Raw genomic sequence first — 24,650 nt, 5'->3', positions numbered from 1 at the left:
TATTGTAGATAAGCTCTGAGCATGGGCTCTGAGCGTGGGCTTTTTTGTAGATAAGCTCTGAGCGTGGGCTCTGAGGGTGGGCTTTTTTGTAGATAAGCTCTGAGCATGGGCTTTATTATAAATAAGCTATGAGTGTGACTTTGTACTAAATTGAGCTTTTATTGGGCCACATTTGTGGAGGCCGGAACATCACCCTCTCTTTGTTAGATGGCCAAGGCCCGTGTGGCAAAGAAGTAATAATTTTTAAGGTACTTGGTAGGTTTGTAAATCAGTAAAAATTAAAATGATGGGAGTTAAAGGCAAATAGAAATTTCTTTCTTGATATAATTTATATTGAGTTCGGTATTAATTTGGAGTTTGATATAGTTGAATTTATTGTATAATGGTAAAAATATGTAATGGCAGTTTGGTAAATACACTTAAAATGGTTAAAGATGAAAGGTTATAGACTTATAGCCCACGGGCTTTTGATAGGTGTTATGGGGATCAAACTTAAACTTAAAAAAGCATGGCGGGTTTGCAATATTTAGATTCGTAGCGTGAATCGCACCCAGAACTAGCGGAATGGTACACCGAGTTAGCTGATTTGTATGAAAGGAAGCTCTGGCATCAACTCGCTCTTAAGCTCGATCAGTTCATCTCACTCCCCGTCTTTTAGGTTGGGAATGCTTTGATTGACCTTTATAACAACTTCATTACGGAATTTGAGAGTAAGATCAATCCGCTTAAGCTCTCGCACTTTGCTGTCTTAGTGTCTCGCCGGTTTCCTGAAAGACTAGAAGTTATTACTTTTCTTAAAGCTGTTATTGAAAAGTTTCAAGATACAAAGGAACTACGAATTCAGGAGCCAATACTGTACTCCAAGTTGCAGAAACTGCGTTTCGACTTGAGAAAGGGGACCAAAAAGACTGCAAAAACCTCTTGGATGATGGGAAGACTACCCTTGATAGCATGACTGATATTGATCCATCTGTTTATGCAAGCTACTACTGGGTTTCATCTCAATACCATAAATGTCGTCGAGAATTTTCTGAATTCTTATGGAGTGCACTTCTTTATTTGGCGTACATGTCAGTGGATTCTCTTTTAGAAACATTTAAGCTGGACTTGGCATTTGATTTATCTCTTTCTACTTTACTGGGAGATAAAGAAAAACACAGATTAAGTCAAAGATTTAATTTGGTTTAGTTGGATAGAGAAGGATCGACAATTGGATTGGCATTTATGGGATCGGCAATGCGAGCCATGCGAGCGGCATTATGGGATCGGCAATGCGAGTGGAATTTTTGGGATTGTCAATGCGAGCGATGCGAGCGACATTATGGGATCGGCAATGCAAGTGATGCGAGCGACTTTTATGGGCTCGACAATGCGAGCGATTTTTTTGGGATTAGCAATGCGAGCGATGCGGCATTTATGGGCTCGGCAATGCGAGCGACATTTATGTGATTGCGATCGGCAACTCGAGTAGCAATTCAAATGATCGGTAACGTGAGTGGCATTTCTTTCCATCGGTAATTCAAAGGCTAGAACAGATTTTCTTGTCATTTATTGTTGAATAGGGTCGGCAAAATGCTATATTATTGTTGGGTTGTTAATTGATTGGGTTGGACACATTAGAATAGATTGGGAACTTGGTTCAAATTAGTAGCGGATAGAATGAAAAGATCTAAAAAAGGTAACATATATAGCAAGGTCAATTGAAGATAAACTAATAGAACGCGAAGCTTAAGCGAATTAGAAAACTAATATATATGATTGTTATATAAGCGAATTAGAAAACTGATTGTTGGGTCAGTATTGAAAATCTAGTCCTATTGGTTTACGACTCTGGAGTTAGAATATCTATAAAAGGAGAACTTGTGGTAGCAGAATAATTATCAGACTTAAAAGATAGAAATAGTTAGGTTTGAGAAGAGAAGAAATAAAAGTTCCAATTTTCTTCTTCATGTTCTTGTTTTACTTGTGCAGTAAGGTATGTTTCTATCCACGTTCACACCTTTTATTGTTTTATTCAGTCTTATCACAAAAAAATATGTTGCAATGTGTACAGTAAGGTTTTGTTGTTTTTAAGGAATGTATATTAGGATTTGGATCTCAGTAAGTGATCGCGAGACCGTAAACCATGTGTAGATCTTATAATTCTGCAAAGAAATTCATCTTTGCTTTTGAGAGAAGGGTTAATTTGATACTATTCTATTTTTTTGACAGTATTGAAAATATTTGTTTAATGGAGAGGAATTATAACTTGAAGAGGAGATGAGGTGATAAGGGGGATTTTAATATGAATAGAGTGGCGAAGGGTTCCATATTAAGACTTTACGTAATTTAAGGAAAGGGTATTTATTTCTCTCCCAACTGATCTACAGCTTTCAAGTTCAATCAATGGTTGTTACTCGATCTCAGACAAACAGGCAAACTAGAGTTTATAAGTCTAACCTAATAACTCGTTGGATCAAGAGACTATAAGTTAAGAGACACAACTTTTACATCCTCCGGCGTCGCAATGCATATCTAGACTTTTACAGTCTTAAGTTCCATTTCTTTTATTTATTTTTTTGTTTTGTTTTTTAGTTTTTTATCCTTAGGCTTTAGCGATGGAATAATGCTTACTCAAGCAAATTACTATCCACGTCATTCCAGAAACAAAAGTTTACAGTCTCAAAGCAACTCGTAGAGGAAGAAGTTAACTACCTAACAAAGAGGCGCTACGACAAACAAGCACTTTTCATAAGCAACAATAAAAATGACGACGAAGAAGATGGACAACACAGAGAGCATTTAGATTTTATGCACGTCATAATGTCTAGACTACCTATTGCATAGGAATAATGACGTATAATGGAGGAAGATGACACGTGGCTTGAATGCAAAGGGTCGATACAAAAGATATCTTGAAAACAAGTACTGAGTGCAATGTCGTCATAAAATTTATTTGTCACATTGTCATAAAATTTATTCACCAGTGTGTGAACATAATCTGGATTACCGTCACAGATCGTGCAGTCACCAAAAAATTCCAAATCTAAGCAACAACTGGGGGCGAGCACAACATGTGACATAAAGTCAAGAAGTTCCACCAAGTCGTCAGGCGCCAGGCAGATGCAAAAATAACTTATATTAAGCAGCAGACTAAATACATCATTAAAGAAAATAGTGAATAATATTGATGTAGCTGAAAAATGCTAGAGACGTAGCAGTAAGTAAAGATGCTGGACAACATCAACAAAACTTTCATTCTTTTTTTCTCGGCCAATACATTCATATCTCATATCTAAGAAGAAAGTTTCAATTACCAACTATGGTGAACACGCAATGGATTCTTAACAAGTGCTCAAGTCTCAAAGGACGTTATTAGTTATCAAATACTCGTATTGAATATCACTAAAATCAACTATTACGATTGACTGATTTTTACAAGGACTAGTCGATAGCCTTGCCTCGAAACTAGCAATCTGACAATAATGCAGATCTGGAGGCGACCACAAGTAATCAACGTCTGAAAGTTTTTCAATATCGTGTAAAATGTTAGCACAACCTAACTTGCCTACACCAACAAGCAAATTAAAGACATGGTCAAAGATTTGTCCTTGAAGAAAATTGAAGAAATATCGAAAAGTCGATATTACAACAAAGCTCAAGTTTCACCTATATTTTATATACAACTTAAAACTGGGGGAGGGGGAGGGGGGAGCACTTGTAGATATTGAATAGCTAGAGCACCTATCCAACTGCCGTAGAACAGGGTTGTTTCTTGTTACTTTAGATAGTGGTGTGTAACTTCAAAAAGTTATTTTGTGAGGTTCATCCTAAATTGTTTAGAGTTTGAGTGAGGGAGATGTCAAGAAGAAAGGTTGACTCTTGTATGGATTGGAATGGTTCTAATCTAATGAAAACTTGAAAGCTTTAATTGTTGTATTGAAATGACTTGAAAATATGGAAGGGTTATTTAGGCTTTGGTCCTACTATTAATAGCGAAATTAGACTTTGGTCCTACTTTTCAAATTTATTAGGCTTTGGTCATTTTTTTTCCTTGACTGTGAGTCAATATAGTTGACCGTGGTCAAGTTGCTTGTTATTTCAAAATGGCCAGAATACCCCTCCTTGTGCATGTCACGTGTTTTTATGTTGACATTTTTAGTTCGCCACCTATCGATATAGTGTTTGGTTATAGAGAACTAAAAAATTAGACCGTCAATTTGTTGTTGTGCGCATCTCGAGGAGTTAGTGAATAAGGAGGGTAAATTTGAAAAGTAGGACCAAAGCCTAATTTTGCTATTAATAGTAGGACCAAAGCCTAAATAACCCCTCAGTCAATGATCAAATCAAACAGGCACTTGATTGACAGCGTTTGATATTAAAAATTTAGTAATAAATGGGTGAGAGTAAAAGGAGACCATATTGGTGCGACATCGTTCGAGGTCCAAGCACTTGACATCAACGAGTTGATTAGAAGGGATATAGATCGTTCTGAAAACAGTAGCAGCACTGTCACCGTATCCAACCTCTTCTAATAATTTGTAATCATTTGAATTCGCTGAGTAACTTGTCTTTCGGTTACCACCCATCCTTCTTTTGTTTCAACTAGTAGATTATGGGTTATTGATTGATGATTAAATGTGTGCTATAAATATGGGACAATTTCCTACAAAAAAAAATATGGGACAATTCGGTGTTGAAGTCTGCTAAGTTGTTATGTTTGTATTTACATTATGTAATTCGATTAAATTGATTGTGTCAGAAGATTTTTGAACAAGATTTGTACAATAAAAAAAAAATGAGAAAGATGAAGGTTTTCTGAATCTGAAGATAGATTGAATAACATCTTGTCAATAATAGACTAAAAAAGTTAGGGTTTATTCGATTTTGGCCCTACTTTTAATAGGGTATTCAGCGTTTGGCTCCTGTAAGTTGCTTAATTCATTTTTTGCCCCATTTCAGTTGACTGAGTTAACTTTAATGGTACAGTATGTTTTGCTCTTCATAATTTCAAAATGGTCTACATACCTCTCACATGTGCCACACGTGACTTTTTTTTTGAAACAAAACAAAATGACATGTGTCGAAATCATACGGTTGGCATCCAAGGGCCATTAGCTACTAGCCGTTGGAGTTTTGAATGTTGCTCCCATAGTCCTTAATAGAGGAGGGGCTAAAATCTTAAAAGTTTTGTTAAAAGAGGGGCCAAAAATAAAAATATATTTAAATGGTTTTTTTTTTAAATATACTAAAATCCCACAATCCAATAGACTTCATCATAGTGTTCAATTTGCAAAATAGAACCCTAATTGGATAAAACCCCTAATTTGTTACGTGTAATTAGGGCCAATTTATATTCAATAATATACACCATATAACTCTAATTTGACAAATGCCCCTATTTGTGTACATGTAATTGGGGCCAATTTATGTACAATATGCACAATAGATGTCTAATTTGACAAAAGCCCCAATTTATATAGTATAATTTTGGCCAATTTTTGTTCAATTTGACAAATAAATTATAATTGGAAAAAAAAACCCCACATTTTGTAAGTAACCTTAAACCGTAATTGTTAGGGTAATTGTTAATTAGTCATTTTAGTACTCTAATTATAAACTAACTCCTTCTTGACTTCTCGTGATATGTAAAAACTAACATCCAAGCCATCAATTTTTTTAATTTAGATGGTCATTTAAATTGAAATCAATGAAATGAAATTGTACTGGAATTCAAAATCGAAATAAATCGAAACTGATATTTACAAATTCCATGTGCAAGTCACGTGAGGGTAAAATTACCATTTTGAAAATATGATACGGTACAGTTAAAGTTGACTCAGTCAACTGACAGAACTAGGGCCAAAAACGAATTAAGCAACTCACAGGAGCCAAATAAACGCTGAATACCCTATTAAAAGTGGGGCCAAAAGCGAATAAACCCAAAAAGTTAGGGTTATTTAGGCTTTGGTACTACTATTAATAGCGAAATTAGGCTTTGGTCCTACACTGAAGGGTAATATTGCCATTTTAAAAATACAAACAGATTGAAGCAGATTGACCAAGGTCAACTATTTTGACTCACATTCAACAAACAGAAGTAGGACCAAAGCCTAATAAATTTTAAAAGTAGGACCAAAGCCTAATTTCGTTATTAATAGTAGGACCAAAGTCTAAATAACCCAATATGGAAGTAAAGATTGATTAAAATTTGAAACAAGAACAAGTGAACAAGATTGAAGATTGAAACTTGAAACAAGAACAAGTAAATAAGATTGAAGCAAGAACAAGTAAATAACAAGTTGATTGAAACAAAATAAAATAACAAGAAAATAAAAATATAAATTGAAAAACTAGACAAGAAATTAAATAAACCAATTGGTTTGGATCCTAAGACAATGGATGGTTTCTCTCTCCCTTGCTTTTAGTTTATATACCCCTACTTTTGCCCTTTACAGATTTGCTCTTCTCCATTACAAACTAGACACCTCATACTTCACTTTTGCTTTTTGGTTTCTTCTTGACCAAGGTAGGTTTAGGGAGAAAGTCATCATATTTTGAGATAATGCCTCCATCTTTAGTCTTTTAATTTGAGGGCTTTGACTTTAGTCTTAGACCGTTGACTTTGACCGGTTGACTTTGACTTTTTCACCACTTTTCCATAGCTAGCAGCTACCGGTCTTCATAATAAGTGTGATTAAGGCTCCTTTTGGTGCCAAGACGCATCTTTTATGATAAGTGGTCTGAAATACTTCTTAACCTGAAAAAAAATAAAACTATGAATTATTTTTTCATTAAGCATAAGAGGGACTGTAATACAACAATATACAGGTAATAAAATGCACATTTGGGAGCTGATCACCACCCCCAAATAGCATCTTGTTTGTCCTCAAGCAAGGATGAGAGAAAAAACTAAGATCACAAATGAGTGATTTATAAGTTATACTAATCTCGTTTTGTAGAGTGCGATTTCATTGACTTATGCAACAAAGCCTTAAACCACTAGGAATTCCCTAGTGGATGAGCTTTAAGCCTCGTGAGAGTTTTCCAGTGAAGGTACTCACAAACTTCTTCTATTTAGTACAAAGGGTCTTGTTTCCTTATTTATTCTCAGAAATTCATACATCTCATTAGCGGTGAATAAGGACAAGCTCATTTGAACTTAGAATAACATATATACAGTAATTTAATCATCTAAAGATAAATGTACAAAACATGAGCAAAGAAATGCAAAAGCAGAGTTGTTTCCGAGGCTTTTGGAGAGCTTCCTTAAGGTGGGTTCTCACAGAGGTGTGTTGCAATCACAACTCTTTGATAGATTCACTCAAGATTCATTCTCTCAAGTGCATCAGGCACTTATATTCTTCGCATACTCAAATGACGTCCAAAGAAACTGTGGTTGATTGATCACGCTTGCCACTTACTATCACACCATCCTATTCCTAATCGAGCTAGAGGTATTTTATTATGAGTTACGGGGTAAGGGTGATGGTTTAGAAAAAACAAGGAAGAGAAAAACAAAATCTGATAAGTCGAGAAATTAGGTCTTCAAGATACTTGTAACCAAAGAGAACCTTGCTGTTTTGTTATTTTGCTTCCGAATTGTGATACATTCTTTTAGCCCTTTGGCTTTGTGACTCTATATGATTTTGAATTTTGGGAGTTCTAACTTTGCTTTTGATTCTTTTTGTTTCTGATATCGTCTCTTTTTTATTTTGAACTTTTGGGAGATTCGATTTTTTTGACTCTTTTGAGTTTTTTGGAGTTTTGGTTTTTTATGGGTCTTTCTTTTCTTTTTCTTTTTGAAGCAAATAACTATTCTATTTTTGTACAAGGTCTTCTCTTCTCTTTTTCTAATATCCATCCAGTTCTCAACTCATCAGTTGGATAACCTTTTTATTGTGTGTTGTAACGGATTAGAATTTTTAGTGAAGAATAAAAAAGTTTTTAGAAAGGGTGAAGGCTCAAGAGGGGTAACTAAATGAAAACTACCTTTTTAGGTTTTTAACGTTTATTTGGCTATATCGATCCAAAAAGGGCCTAAATTCTCTTTTAGGATATGGTGTGGTGATCAAGCAAGTGGACGTGTGATCTTTCTATCCGGACATCCTTTGTGTCATCACTCAATAATCATTCAGATGAAGCTTTTTGCTAGATTATCACAGGATATGAAACTTAATTGTTCTAACCTTGGCTTCAGAAACTCACTGCTATATACAAACAAATGCTTATGCATGACATTCATGAAAAGATGCAAAAACTATTGTACGTATATTAATCTAAGTACGAAGAAGAAGTCTTTACTCTATTGCTATAGTGAGACTTCTAAACTTTTTATTCATCATAGAAAAAAGAAACAAGACTTTTTAATACTAAATGGAAAAAACATTTTTGGTCTTTTTTCGAAAATTTTTTTAGAAAGGAAGAAATATACTATTATATCTACTATATAGAAAATGCCTAGTTTTTGTAAAATATTACTATACCACCCCCAAATAGAACTATGCTTTGTCGTCAAAGTATGAAAATATAAGGAAAGAGATTACCATAGAAACATGAGCAAAAACGGCGATACACCTATATTCTATTCTTCATGATGAAAATACGACACCCCCAAATAAGTTTGGGGCATGGGTTGTTTGATATAGAATGAGAAATACATGGTTTATTATACTAGAGATATTTATTCTACAATAAAATCTTTTTGGGTTTTTTTATTTTTGAAAACATATATGAAATGCATGAAAGAAAAAAAAATGGAACATTTTGGCATGATGTATCTGTTTTACCTTTTACTCATAAACCAAATTCCACAAGAAAAACAAAACAAAATAAAACAAGCAGATAATATTAAGCATAAAGTTAAACTTATACTACGTCATATACATGAAAAAGAAATAGAAAAAGAAATAGATCCAATTATACGGACACTAGGAATCCTAGTTAGAATCCGTGCGTGACTCGTCTCGACGTCTAGAAGATCTTTCTCCTTGCTGACGTCGAGGCCTGGCATGCCTATCACTATGCAAGAGCGCGTCTCTGATGCTCTGCAGTGTTCTAGTGACACTAGCTGTGTTGAAAATGTACCTGCTCCGATCCTGCTGGAATGTCTACTACTCCTCTATGAGGGTATGATGTTCCCCTCTGATAGTCTGCTGTTCCGCTATAATGTTCCCTTGGGTTTCCCTGAGCTAGTGGAGATACGAATGCAGAATCCTCTAGCCTCCTTGGAGGAAGTGAATTCCATCCATGGGCTGAGTGAACTGTCGAGTAACATCTTCAACGAAGTAATCCACCTTCTTGGTCGGGTGTGCTTGCTCAGCGGCTTTAGCGGCAGGTGGAAGCCATAACTTCTGGACGCAATGGGCATATATAGGACATGTGGTAGCGTCCTTGACCTTCACTAGGGCGTCTGTGGCTTGGAACCCCCAATGCTGCATGATCTTGGTGACCAGCACTAGTAGAGGAGCGGCTGACTTCTTTGGTTTACAGAGTTGCTCGAAGATAAAATAGACGATGCAGAAGCTATTCTTCTACTCTTGAAGAATCCATAAAAGTTGAAGCATCGCCTTACCTATATCCGAAGGTTTGGCCGAGCCTAGCAGGTTGTAGGCTATCCACTGAGATACTGCTAACTAATTCCTTCATAACTAACTCTGAAAAGCGCAGTGAGACTTGGGGTTTTTAACCCCCTCGAGAAGTGTCTCTACCATCATCACGTTAATGGTCTTACCATTGGGGACTGTTATGTTTGAACATAAACCTTCAGAAAAATCCCCAGAACTCCACTCACCACCTCCTTGGTGAGCTCTAGTGAGCGGCCATCCTTAACAATCGTAATGCGGTCATCCTCCCCTCTAAATATGTAGTTATAAAATGAAAGAGTAAGAGAGGGAGAATAAGCCACACCCTCCAACAAAACCAAGGGTTCTCACCCTCTTCTTCTAATCTCAGCCCTGAAGTGCACTTCAAACAGATCGGAATAGAAGAGGTCTTGAAAATTTTGCTCCGGCACAATTTTAAGAACTCGAGCCATTTAGAGTAGGAATTGATGAAATTGGGGTTTATTGTTGGAATGGGGGATGAAAATGGGGTAGGTAGTAAAAAAAATTGGATGGAGGTGTGTTGAGATTTACGGGCGGTTGCGAGTTGGATAGGGCAGTCGCGAGTCGAGAGGGGCGGCTAGGGCTGGGGATTTCATGATGGAGAAGAAGGGAAGTGGGCGGTTGTGTGGGCTTAATGGTTTGATGGCCTGTTCCTTGCACTTTCCTCTGTAAAGAAAATGAATTTTTGGCCCAAGCCCAAATGAAATTAGGAAATTCCAATCTTGTCCTCAATGCTTTGCCAACTTCAAGAGACGATCTGCGCTTCGTTACTGGTCCGATCTTGACCCGTGAGGTACCAAAACGATCAGCATCGAAATTGCAATGTAACGGTATAGGGTACACTCCCATCCAACAGTGGATGAAAAATAGTTGATGGAAAGAATTGTACAGGAACTTTATGGAAATTAGTACAGATAATAGAAAGAAAATTTTAATTAATTTTTTTTGGGTTTTGAATAAGTTTGACAGAAATTTTAAAATGGTGGGTTATTATAAGTCAAATCCCAAAGACATGGAAGTTTTTGAAAACTCGAGTTAATCCCAACCAGATGGCTGGATTACTCTGTTAGACCAAGCGTAATGCACTGGGGGATAACACATGTAGACTTTATAAACATAATTATTATGAGGTTGAAGACCGGGGCAAGTTGGTGTTTGACAATTCAAGCATTAGCCTTCTCTCTTAGCTCGTCTCTTACGTGCGTATGAACTCTTACCTAAACCAGGAATGATTTTCGGTATATGTGTGTGTATCTTAAGCTGCAGTTCTCTAAGAAATGCTTACACACAATCATTGAAACTGATCCATCTTGTTTTGTTAGGTAGAGGGTTTTTGTTTGCTACAGAAGACATTTTTGAAAAGTTTTTCAGAAATGAGAGAGATCTAGAAGAGGAAAAGATTTAAACGAGAGGGGAATTTTTTTTAAGAAAGATTTTTTTTGAAAATATTGAAATTTTTTAAGTATTTTAACGTCAGATTCTCGAGACAAAATAGAGAGGTGGAGGCAAAAAGATAGAATTGAATAGAGAATAGTATCACTTTGGGTTACTCTATTTGTTTAATTCTCATTTGGAGACACCTCATATTTTTTTTAGTTAGTTTTCTCATTCAAAATATATCTCTATCCATATTAAGGTTTTGCCAAGAAGATAAAATTATACGTTAATCCGATATCATTTTGGTTACTCCGGTGTATAACTTTTATTTTTATATCTTCTGGTTTTGAAAACTATGGAGAGATATTTTAAGAAACGCGTACTCAAAAGCTGTGATTCTAGATGGTACTACTTGAAAACAAATCATAACAGATAATCTTAGGCAACTTTCGTGTCAGCTTTGTGGTGAATCTAATCTAGACAGATAGAGCTTCAGCTATGCAAGTTAGGGGATTTACTGTGCAAGACATGGAATGTCCTAACCCGAGCAAATAGCTCGGTGATATATGCGACCCTTAGTAAGCAAAGCTGATCTCAAACCGCCCCTAGATTGCGTTATTCTAGGGGTGGTATGTGTAAAATCCAATGCCTGCCCATTTTGAAAAATCACTTTACTATTGATGTATCGAGAATCTATCATTAATTAACAACACAAAAAAAAACAAACATTTTTGAAAAAGAAGTGTAACATAAAGAAAAGAAAATTTGTATACTTGCTCCACAGGTTCATACTTACTCCAACGATGAGTAAAAAACGTTTTACAAAGAATATACGAGATATACTGTGGACTAAGGCTCCGACACTTACAAGCACACCCTCCAAATGGAGAGATCCGGTTATCTTATTGATGTATTCCCTTAAAGCAAAGATGGAATGGAATGGGAAAGGAATACATCGGAAAAGAGGAGTTAATCCTCGTAGATGGGATCTTGGAGAAGGATTTTTTCGACATCCATAGATCGTAACTCATGAAAATGCTTGAGGTGCTGACCATTGACTTTAAAGGTGTTGTTGTCCTTATTGTTCTTTAAAGTAATAGTCCCATAAGGGGTGACTTCAGTTATATTAAAAAGACTAGTCCATCGAGTATTTAGTTTTCCTAGAAAAAGATGCAATCTAGAGTTATAAAGCAAAACTTTTTGACCAACTTTGAAATGTTTTCGTAAAATATGCTTGTCATGAATCTTTTTCATGTTGGTTTTGTAATCTTTTGAAAGGTCATAAGCATCATTCTGAATCTCTTCGAATTTGTTTATTTGCAGTTTACGCTTTTCACCTATTATATTGAGATTATAATTAAGGGTTTTTATTGCCCACAGGGCATGATGCTCTAGCTCAGCTAGCAGATGACAATATTTTCCAAAGACAAGCCAATAAGGGGGACATCCCTATAGGTGTTTTAAAAGTGGTTATGTATGCCCATAGTGCATCGTTCAGATGGAGAGACCAAGTTCAGATGGAGAGACCAATCTTTCCTATTTAGATTAATTGTTTTCTCCAAGATATGTTTAATCTCTCGATTAGAGACTTCTACTTGACCACTTGTTTGCCGATGGTATGGAGTTGCAACCTTGTGGGTTACTCCATATTTTTTCATGATATGTTCAGAAACTCGATTGCAAAAATGTGATCCACCATCATTGATGATGATGGCTTTTGGGACACCAAACCTGGAGAAAATATTTTCTTTAATGAAACTGATGACTGTTTTGTTATCATTGTTATGACATGGTATGGTCTCAATCCATTTAGACACATAGTCTATAACTACTAGGATGTAGATGAAACCATTAGAAGTTGGGAAAGGTCCCATAAAATTGATGCCCTAGACGTCGAAAATCTCCACTATGAGAATGAGATTTAAGGGCATTATGTTAAGTGCAGAAATACGACTGAGATGTTGGCAACGAGGACATGCCTTGCAATGAAGAAATGTACTGAGAAAGAGTGTTGACCAGTAGAATCCACATTGTAAAACCTTAGCATCGGTTTTATTGGCACTAAAATGCCTTCCACAAGCCTACTCATAGCAGAAGGAAAGAATGGCAGATTGTTCCCATTCTGGAATGCAACGTCAGATGATCTGATCTGGGTAGTATTTGAAAAGATATGGGTCATCCCAATGATAGTACTTTACTTGATCCAGGAACTTCTTCCTCTGATTTCTATTCCACAATGGCAGAGTCTCTTCAGTCACCAGATAATTCACAATATCAGCATACCAGGGTGTAGAGAGGATCACGTAAAGGTGCTCATCAAGAGAAAAATCTAAAATGGGCTCGGAATCACTGCCACTATCATCAGTTAATCTAGACAGGTGGTCAGCCACTACGTTTTTAACTCCCTTTTTATCTTTTATCTCCAAGGTGAATTCTCGCAGGAGGAGAATCCATCAGATCAACCTCTTCTTAGCATCCTTCTTCGCGAGAAGGTACCTAAGAGCTGCATGATGAGTGTAGATTAAGGTTTTTGAACCTATTAAATAGGGACAAAATTTGTCTAAACCAAAGAGAATGGCTAAGAATTCCTTTTCAGTGGTTGTATAATTCCGTTGAGCCTCATTTAGTGTTTTACTTGCATAGTAAACAATTGTAGGCCCCTTATCATGTTTTTGACCTAGAACAGCGCCAACAGTATAGTTGCTAGCGTCACATATGAGCTCAAGCGGTTTTGACCAATCAGAAGGTTGAATTATAGGTGCACTTATTAAAGCGGCTTTCAAATTTTCGAAAGCCTGCATGCATTCCGAGTTAAACTCAAAGGGTGCATCTTTTATAAGAAGATTAGTTAAAAGGTTTAGCAATTTTTGATAAATCTTGGATGAATCTTCTATAAAATCCAGCATGGCCTAGGAAGGCTCGTATGTCATGGATGTTCCGCGGAATAGGTAGAGTAGAAATTTTGTCTATTTTAGCTTTATCTACTTCTATACCATTTTTAGACACAATGTGACCTAACACTATTCCCTTTTTTACCATGAAGTGACACTTTTTCTAATTAAGGAATAGATTTTTTTCCTGACAACGCGCCAATACTTTGGATAGGTTGGATAAGCAACCTTCGAAAGAATCTCCATAGAGGGAAAAATCATCCATAAACACTTCTATGAATCTCTCCACCATATCACTGAAAATGTGTAGCATGCAGCATTGAAATGTGGCAAGTGCATTGCAGAGACCGAAGGGCATACGTGTATAAGCATATGTTTCAAAAGGGCAAGTGAAAGTAGTCTTTTCTTGATATGCTTCATCGATCAATTAAAATCTAAAAGTACCCTGAATACCCATCTAAGAAACAGTAATAAGCATGTCCTGCTAAACGTTCAAGCATCTGATCTACAAATGGCACGGGAAAATGATATTTCCTTGTGATGGCATTCAACTTCCGATATTCAATACAAATCTTCCACATGATGGGAACACGTGCTGGTATTAACTCTCCTTCCTCATTACGGACCATTGTAACCCCAGATTTCTTTGGCACCATATGAATAGGGCTGACCCATTCGCTGTCAGATATGGGGAAAAAATGATTCCAGCATCTAGTAATCTCAGGATCTTTGCCCTTACTACCTCTTTCATAGCTGGATTTAACCGGTGTTGTGGCTCCCTAGAGGTCTTGGCATTCTCTTCCAGGTGAATCCGGTGGGTGCAAATCTTTAAATCAATTCCTTTTATATCATCAAGAGACCAACCAATAGCATAACGGTGTTCTTGAATCACCCTAATCAAGCACTCTTCTTCATTTTCTGACAACTGGGAGGAAATGATGACGGGATGTGTACCATCGATATCAAGGCTGATATATTTTAGGTCAGGAGGGGGAGGCTTAAGAGCAGGAGTAGGTGTTATGGATAACAATGTCTCTACAGGATTCTATTCTTCCATTGAGAACACCTGGGCTGGTGATGTCTCTTTATGTTCAAGTAACTCATCATCTGAAATGCATAAGGGAACTGATTCCAAACCTATCGAGGTATCTTTTTTATACTGATCCATATCAAACTCTGAATCTCTAAAGGCTAAGAACTGATGCACCTCATTTTCTAGGAAAGTTCGGTCACAATACTCTTGCACTACACTGTCTATCATACTAACTTCGTCATCCAACTCTTCTTCCATCTGTTGTTGTATTATCTTGAAAATATTTACTTCTACTGAGAGGTTTCCGAAAGATATGGTCATAGATACATTATGACAATTTATGAGGGTGTTGGCAGTTGCCAAGAATGGGCACCCTAGAATGATGAGCAATTTCTGTGTCCAGGATGACAAAATTAACCGGGTAGTAAAAATCCTTAGCCTTGACAAGCATATTTTCGACCACTCCTTTTGGGTATTTGATGGATCGGTCAGCTAATTGCAATGTCATGGTGATAGGTGTAAGCTCGTGGAAACCGAGTTGTTTAAAGAGGTAGTATGTAAGGAGGTTAATACTTGCGCAAAGATCGAGCAAGGTAGTTGCAGTGTACTTGTCTCCTATAATGCAAGGGATGGTAGGACGACCATGATCTTTATATTTGATGATTATGTTGGTCTCTGTAAAGGATGGAAATTGTTATGTAAGGAAGGCATCTTTTGGAATATTAGTTTTTCTTTTGTTGGTGCACATATCCTTAAGAAATTTGGCATGCTTGGGTAAATGTTTGATGGCATCAAGAAATGGCAAGTTTATGGTTAAACTTTTGAATGTTTCTTTGACTTCATCAAAATTTTCATCGTCCTTGGGTGTCATGAGGCTAGCTGGAAAAGGTGTCTTTGGTTTGTATTGTCTAACTGGGTTAGGTGGAGGAATTGATGGTTTAGGGACTGGAATATTGCTAGGAATATGTGGAGGTATTTGGTTTTCAATTTTTGGTTATGGTACTGGAATGGTTACCTCTACATGTGTAGGGTCTTCTGGTAAGACTACTTTGTTGTCAATAGTTTTGCCAGATCGCAAGGTTATGACTGCTTTAATCTTTTGGGTTTTAAGGTTTTGAACTTTTTGGCCTGTTAATGAACTTTTCTGGGTTTTATCTTAGGCTAACAAGTTTAGAGATTTTTGCATGGATGTTAGGATTTGGGTTTGTTGTTGCATGACAGATAGCATTATTTCAGTGGGCTTATCTATTTGGACACTAGTTGATGGTGTAATGGGAACTAGGTCTCTTTGGTTGTTGATAGGTGGGTTTTGATAGTTCTGGTTAAACTGGGATGAACCCAATGCTCTGTTCTGATTGTTATAGGTACCTTATCATTGTCCTTTTCTGAATGCATTTGTTGGTTTGTTGAAACCTGGTGGTGTTTGGTTCTGTGGAATGTTGGTCCATGCGAAGTTTGGATGTTGTCTTCACGGTGCATTTGGTACATTGAAAACATATACTTCTTCTGGCTGAAGTAATGATAGGTTTCCGATCAAAGGACATGTGGCATCTATATGATTTAAGCTTAGACAGAAATTGCATGGTAAGTTATTTACGTTCATGATAGGATGAGGAGTTTAGTCTTTTTGTTTGGTTGTGAGGGCATCTATCTTTCTTGTGATGATTTCTATTAGGGTTTTGATTTATGGATCTGATTTCAAAACAAAAATACCACTAGCCTTAGATGTATTGGGTTGGGCTGTTCTGGAGTTGTTTATGTCGCCCCAATGGGCACTCTTTTCAGCTTGGTTTTCAAGAAAGGTTAAGGCTTCAGTTACACCTCTATCCAAAAAATTACCATTACTGATGATGTCGAGGGTTACTTTGTGTTATGGGAGAAGGCCTTTGAAGAAACATTGGACAAGAGTGGATTTTTCTAGTTTATGGTGAGAACATGAATGGAGTAGGTCAGAGAATCTATCCCATGCTTCAGAAAATGTCTTACTCGGACTCTGTCTAAAGAATTGTTTCTTTCTTCTTATCTCTTATGTTTTCTTCAGCGGAAAGTACTTCTTCATGAAAGAGAACACAACATTTTCCCATGTATCGAAAGAGTCGGCCTTCTGTGAGAGAATCCAAGCACGACTCTTACCAGCTAGAGTGAAAGGAAACACTTGTAGGTTCACCTGATCGTCGGTGACGCCCGGATGAGGAAAAGTATTACATACTTTATATATCCAGCGTAGATGCTCGTATAATAACTCGTGTTCTAACTCGTAAGTGGTGTGAGTCGTATATTGATGGAGGCCCATCTTACAACGATGTGTAGAAGTTGGATAGAAGCTCTTCAGCTTGCACTACTTCGTTAGCCATCTTAAGAGATGAAAGACTAGAAACAGGAGATTGTCTAGGGCGACGAGCTCTCCTACGTGAGTAAGTTTTATTCTTTCTAATACTAGAAGTGCCTGAACGTAATATCATACACTTTTAGCAAAAACCCAAAACTATCCTAACATGCGCAAACGGTGCAATGTATGCTCAAACAATCGAAATTCGATTTTGCAAGTATGGAGTTTTGAAAAACTTTGATTTTGGTCTATATTTTACTATGCCCTGTTCAGAGGAACAATTAGGCGCGAGACTAGGATGGCTCTACTACACGTCTCAGAAGAATTGGCAGTCACTTCACCAAGTGGTGTGCTACTGATAAACGTAAAATGATAGTTTTACCTACGAATAAGTTACTTAAACTCAAACGCAAGTAAAACTAAAACTATTTTCATGTGATGTTATCAAAGTTTTCAACTCTCAAATACTATCAAAATAGATTGGAGTAAAAGATTCGTTCGACTCCTAGTTCTTTAGAATTCGCGTTTTCTAAGACTATCGGTCCTACCAAAGTCAATGAGAGTACGATGGAATTATGCTATGATAAACGTAAAATTGGTAGTTCTACTCACGAATAAATGGTGAAATTGAAACGAAAGTAAAACTAAAACTATAAGAAGACTATATTTATCAAAGTTTCTCTACTCTCGAATCTATCGAAATAAAGTGGAGTAAAAGATTCATTCCACTCCTAGTTTTTTAGCATTTAATGTTTTCTAATATTATCAGTCCTAGCCAAAGTTAGGGAGAGTAATGGTGGAGAATTATACTACGATGTGAATTCAAATAACAAGATACGCTAATTCAAACTATGGAATTTCTAAATTGACTATATGATAAGGAATTAGGGGGGATTGATTCCACCTTAAATCCAACTTAATAAACTAGCATAGATTGTTGTAATCAAATTCTTACGTTCTTACGATAAGAATTGGTTGTTCTAATCCCTAATCATTCATGACTAACATGTGAGGAAGTTCTACCCATTCTCATGGCGAATCAACTATCTTCTAGAGTGAAATAGACTTTTACCACAATTCTACACTACACAATCAAGTTTTCATCAAGGTTTCATCAAACCCCTCTAATGGAGGTTTAGCCTTGATTCATAAAACTATCATTTCTCATAGAATTCAAACAAGACATCATATAAAGATTCTAACTTTAATAATATAAAGATTATAATCAATAATTCAAAACTAAACTAATAACTATGAAATGATTAACAACTAAGATCGAAATTATTTCTAATGAATTTAATAATTAAACTAGATTATGGTTAACTAATTATGAAATAAAGACAACTAATTTATGAATTTAACAATACTAAAACTAAAGAAGACTTTAATCAATAAACTAAATTAGAATGAAAATAAATACTTTATTGTGAACTAATATTGATTCTAAAATAATAATCTACTTGTTCTAACACTAATTAATTGAAAGATAAAACTAGATCTAAAACAATAATTGAAAACTAATTAATGGAATAAAACTTCAAAACTAGATCTAGAATTCTCTCTAATGGCTACTTGCTACCTAACCTAAGTATATCTTAAGAGCTAAGTCTTATGTGTTGAAATGAAGGAGACCAGATCCACATTTTCGTGCATGGGCTGAGGAGCCATGTTTTGGGCTGGAAAATCGAGCCCAAAACCCAATCTCTTCAGTCCACGGGGCCTTTTCGGCTGGATCTGACTTCAGTAGGCTTTTCGTCTACTTCTGCTCCTCTGTTTGGATCAAGGTTTGTACCATTGGAAAGCTCTTTCCGAGACGGTCGTTTTGACATAAGGTAGGGCTAATTCCGAGGGCTGAGTTCAAAGATACGGTCTTCGGAAGTTCTGCTGACTTTTATGTGCTGTTTCTGCCTGCGTTGCCTTTGACTTTTCAGCTTTTGACCGGGATTTACAAAGGCTTTTTCTCCTTAAATCTTGGCCTTTATTCACAGAACGTCTTAGCAACCAACCCTTGCTCCTTTATCTCGCCAAAATGGCACATTTCTGCACATAATTGACTTAAATACCTGAAATACATAAAAGCACGTAATCACCATTAACTCTTATTTATTACTCGCATAATTGGTCTAAAAGTATTATTGTTAAAGGGTTAAAACTACAATTTTAGGCTCTTATCAAACCACCCCCAAACATCATTTTGCTTGTCTTCAAGCAAATATGAGAAATTAGAATAAGTGACCAAAAATGGAGTTCTAACTAATCTCATTTCGGCGAGTGCGATTGCATTGACCATATGCAACAAGGCCTTAAACCATTAGGAATTCCCTAGTGGACGAGTTATAGCCTTGTGAGAGTTTTCCAGTGAAGGTACTCACAAACTTCATCTATACTAAAACGACTAAGAAATAAAACTATTGTTTCCTTATATATGCTCTCAATTATCTATATATCTCACTAGCAATGAATAAAGAATAATCAAGTCAAAACTTAAGCTAATATATACATAATAATCAATCATCTACGAATAAACATATATACAATGAGTAATACTATGAAATGCACTAGCAGGTCCGTCTCTGAAAACTCGGAATAACGTCCTTAAGTAGGTCCTCACATAAATGTCAAGACAAAAACCACTCTGATTTTTCCGCTCAAGTTTCGCTACTCTAGTGTGCAGTGGGCACACTTTACCTTACAATCTCAATGACACACAAGGAAGCCAGAGTCGATCAAACACATCTGCCACTTACTATCACACTAACATATTCCTAATTGAGCTAGAGGTCTTTATTAGGTGTTGCGGGGATTAGGAGATGGCTTAAGAAGGAAGGAAATGGATATTCAAAAAGGATAAGTTTGAGATAATATAGTTTTCATATTATGTAACTAGAGAAAACCTTATTCTTTACTTTTGCTTCTACACTTTGTTTCCATCCTTAGCCATATTTTTCTTTTTCTTTGGCTTTTGACTCCTTTGATTCTATTTTTGGAGTTCTAACTCTTTATTTATTTATTTATTTATTTTTATTTATTTATTTTTTATTTAGATGGAAACTTTCTTTTCTTATTTAAAGCGACTAACAAATTTTTGATTTCAAAGGTCTTTCTCTTTTCTATTCTTCATCTCTATTCTCAGACTCATTCAAAGAATGGATAGGTTGATTTTTTTTATTTTGTTTGTTTTGTAACAGGGTAAAGGATTTGCGGTTTATGAAAGGCTAAAGAAAGGCTCAGAGGGGCGACTAGCGGAAAATAATTTATAGGTTTGAATTTCTGGCTATATCAATCCAAAGAGGGCCTAAATTCTCGCTTAGGATATGGTATAATGATCAAACAAGTGGACGTGTGATTTCTCTATCTGGATTTTACTTCTCCCTTGTGTCATTTCTCAAATGTTTCACTCATATAAGGCTTTATGTTATATTCTCACAGGATTTGTAGAATAAATACTCTAGCCTAGATTTCAGAAACTTACTGCCAACAATCATAGATACTCATGTAACATATTTATCAATAGATGCAAGGATTATTACATACATATTAACCTAAGTTTCTAAAAACTATTCTAATGCAAAAGCTACGTGAGATTTCTATATTATGAAGGGCTTAGAGAAGGAAAACAATACCAATATTCCTAAGTGTACAACATAAACTTTTTATTAATATTTTTAAAATGTTTGATTTTTTTAACTAGAAAATAAGTGCATATTATACATATCTATATCCTAACAGATGCCTTAATTATAGGTGTTTCTATGCTTTGTCCCTCAAAGTAATTAAATTAAGAAATACTATGGAAACACATGAAATCCTGAAACATCCGCAAAACAAGGTTTTTAGAAAATAAAAAAGAAATGAGGTTCGTTATGGGGTTAACAAGAATCCTTGGGACGAAGCCGTGCCATGGTAATTTTCCGGGCTTCATTTTCAATAAAGAAATGAGGTTCCTTATCGTTTACTATAGTTCGCTTACTATAGTCAAAGCCACTTGGTTAGATGGGGTGTAAGGTGCAACTTGATGAGGTTGTATCCTCCACCCTTGCCAAGTCATTGCACGAAACAATCGAATAATACAATTGGTGGGTCTCACAATGTCGACCCCAACCCAATCTGTGAAACGGGCACAAAAAATAGGGAAGAAACATAGCATAATACGACAAATTAAAACAGGCATAAGAAGGTACTTATGCCTCTTGCTATGGGCTCGGGCTAAACTAGACATTAGGGTCTGGGGAATATCATAGAGTGTGCGTCCCCCAGCTAAAGCAAGGAAAATATCACAAGTTTTGTCATTCACAGAAGAATAACGCCATTCCCCTCTAATGTTTAGCATGATCCAAAACATAACAGTGCCCACGTTCATAGATAGGCTACCAAGGGCGACGTTATAATCCCCTTGGTCCTCTATCCTAAATATTCCTGCCCCGTAATGCTCATGCAAATCCTTATAGTTATACATGTACATATTATCTACCAAATAGGCCCATGAGTCTTGTATTTTAGCGGGCATAGCAAGTCCAAGCACAAAGGCTATCAAGAACCTGGAAATTTCCATCGGTTCATCCTCGATGGTGTTGGAGAACACTTGTTCTCCATCTGGTCTATCAAAGAACTTACAATTATCATAAAAATAATATGTAAATGTGGGAGAATAAAGTTCATCAGGACTTACCAATAGTGGCTCCCAGCCTGCTAGAATGATCACTTCGCGAAACCACGCACCATAGGTGTCACTTTGGAACAAGTCTTCAAAAGACTATTCCGGTATGATACGATGGGATGTCATCACCAAACTACTCGCTGGAACAGCTGCAAACGATCTTGGAACAACCCATAAAAAAATTAGAATTTTTCGTGACCACGGTGGTCAGGGCACGGGATGCGCTCAACCTATGCCTGGGTAGGACGCGGGTCGTGCTCAGGTTTGGGCTTGATAGGACGCGGGTCGCGCTCTAATAAAATTTTAACTTACAATGCCTAGGGCGCAGGTGATGTTCCACTGGGGCGCAGGCGCGCTCCGAGGTGCTGAAATGCGGAAGCGAGAAGGAAAAGTTGGGAGTGAAACGTGAGAGATGAATGTGAGGTGTAGTGTGGGTTGTGAGTGTAGAATGAAGGAAGTTTATATAGGTTTTAAGTTTCCAAACTGAATCGGGAAGTTGCCAAAAAGCTTTAAGACAATTGCCGGAAACAAAAAATTTCCAAAACCGAAAACGGAAACAACCCATATTCTTGATTCTAAACCAAACCTAATATCTTTTAGATTGAATTTAGAATAGTAACTTCTAAACTCTTTTAGATTTCATCCTACCACAACATCTAATCATAGGTATGCCCATATCGACAATATTCTTAACCATCACTCCAAAACAACTTCTAAAATGGAGGATCATATAACAAATCATGCTAGAGTAAATAATACCACCCCCAAACAATTCGAGAAGGTGGGATTAACAATAAAAACAGTGCACAATTTGAAAAGAACCATATTATATTAAAATTGAAATTCAAACAACAATTAACTACCGAATACAAATCTAACAACTGAATTCAAAAAAACTTAACATCCGAACTAAATAAAAAGAAATACAAAACATCGTCAACTCATAAAATCCCTAAACCACGCGCTACTGGTAGAGGATGGAGCATGAGATGAGGATGGGCCCTGACCTCCCGATGGGCCAGAGCCATCCGTCCTGCGGCGACGACGCACGTGCCTCATAGAAACCTCTTTAAAAGAAGAACCCCCCTGGGTGGGAAGCGTTCACGCATATCTTCACGGAACTTTCGCTGAGCTTCCATCTCGGCCTTCATCTCCTCCCAACGTTCATCCTCGCGCTGGGCACGAGTCTCAAAGTTATGATGCATGGTAGCCTGCCGAGTCTAGAGATCTTCGCAAATAGTATTAAGGGAGTGCATGCCACGATGAAGCACCAACATGCGTTCTGCATCCGACCTACACCTCTCCAAGGCATCGACATCAAGACATGCCGTGTCCTCCTCATCCTCCTCCTCAACTACCCTCTCTTCAGGAAACCTCCATGTCTTTTTGATACACTCCGTATAAATAGTAAGATTTTTGTGCTCTTTTAGCCAAATCCTATCAGACGTCGGAGTTGCTCTCAAGGTCATCATGATCTTCATTATCAAAACAGGGAGAGGTGCAATACTCTTCCCAACTCCCCTAATCATATTACTCAAAAACTCAAGAATACAGAATTCATACTTCTGCTCCTGGAGTATCCATAGAACGTGAAGGCAGTTCAGACTGATGTCACTGACCTTCTCCTTCCTGATGACATTCCTACCAATCCACTGAGATACAGCTAGCTGGTTGGTTCGTAGAGACGACTGGCATACACAATGCGAGCTCGCATTGTAGTTCCCTTCTAAAACAGTCGCATTCATCAAAGGCTCGATCCCAGTAAATTGGGATTCCTGTAATGTGGTATCGAGATGGCGCCTAGGCGGAATGCCTAAACTCTTAGCCAACAACCCAGTAGATACTTCTCTCCTCCTCCCAGCCACCTTAACAAAAATTCTATTCCCATCCAACTCCCTCGTCCTATAAAATTGTCGGACCAAATCTTCGTGGTAAAAATCATCTATTGAGTACCACAACCTACTCCAATCTCTCCTAGCCATCTCGTCACCGCAAAACGGCTCGAAGTGGTCGGCCGTAAACGCTTGCTCCGGCAAAATTCGTCGTCTTAGAGCCATTGGAGTTTTGAAATTAGTTGTGGGTTTGAATAAGGTGGAGAAAACAATATGAAACAACCTTACTTAAAAAAAAACGATGGTGGTGGTGCGGTGGCTGCGCGGTAGTTCTTTTTTTTTTTTGTTGAATTTTTCTAATTTTCGGTGGGTGAAATTGTTGGGGATGGTGGTGGGAATGGTTTGGAGGAGATTTGGGTTGGGCTTGTATTGTGGACGTGGGTGTTTTTTTAAATTTTTGGTTAGGGTTTTGAATTTGGTAATGGCGGAATTGGAAAAAGGAAGAAGAAGAGCACAATGCATTTTTGGTTTGCACTGTTAACTTGGGCCCAAACCCAATTCGTTATCCAAAAAATTCCGATTTTTTGCGCAACTTCAAACTAAAATTGCCGCTTTGTTACCGGTCCAATTTTTGTGAATGAGCTATGGAAATGATCAGGAGAGAATTTCCAATCCAATGATCCATAAAACACTCTATTCTGACCGTGGGTGACATATGAGAAGATGGGAAACGCCTCAAAGTGCGTGCATGACTTAAGTTAGGCGAACGAATGAAATCTAAATTCATAGATAATGTCAACTCGAATCGAAATACGATTAAACGGCCTAAGCAACACAAATGGAAAGTTGAACAATCCAGCACGGAAAAACGAACACCTCACCCGCAAACAAATTTTAGACAACAAGGTTTAGAAAATTTGTTTTTAAATGTGGGTCTTTTAAAGTCA

At 37.0% G+C, this 24,650-nt stretch overlaps 1 pseudogene; it reads left to right on the top strand.

The window, feature by feature from the left end:
• The first annotated feature begins 508 nt into the window (after positions 1 to 508).
• Positions 509 to 7,870, top strand: LOC147486848 (26S proteasome non-ATPase regulatory subunit 13 homolog B-like; annotated as a pseudogene).
• The last annotated feature ends 16,780 nt before the right edge of the window (positions 7,871 to 24,650 follow it).

Source organism: Coptis chinensis, chromosome 7, assembly GCF_015680905.1.
Source record: "Coptis chinensis isolate HL-2020 chromosome 7, ASM1568090v1, whole genome shotgun sequence".
NCBI lineage: Eukaryota > Viridiplantae > Streptophyta > Magnoliopsida > Ranunculales > Ranunculaceae > Coptis > Coptis chinensis.
This window is presented reverse-complemented; position numbering and strand designations above follow the sequence as displayed.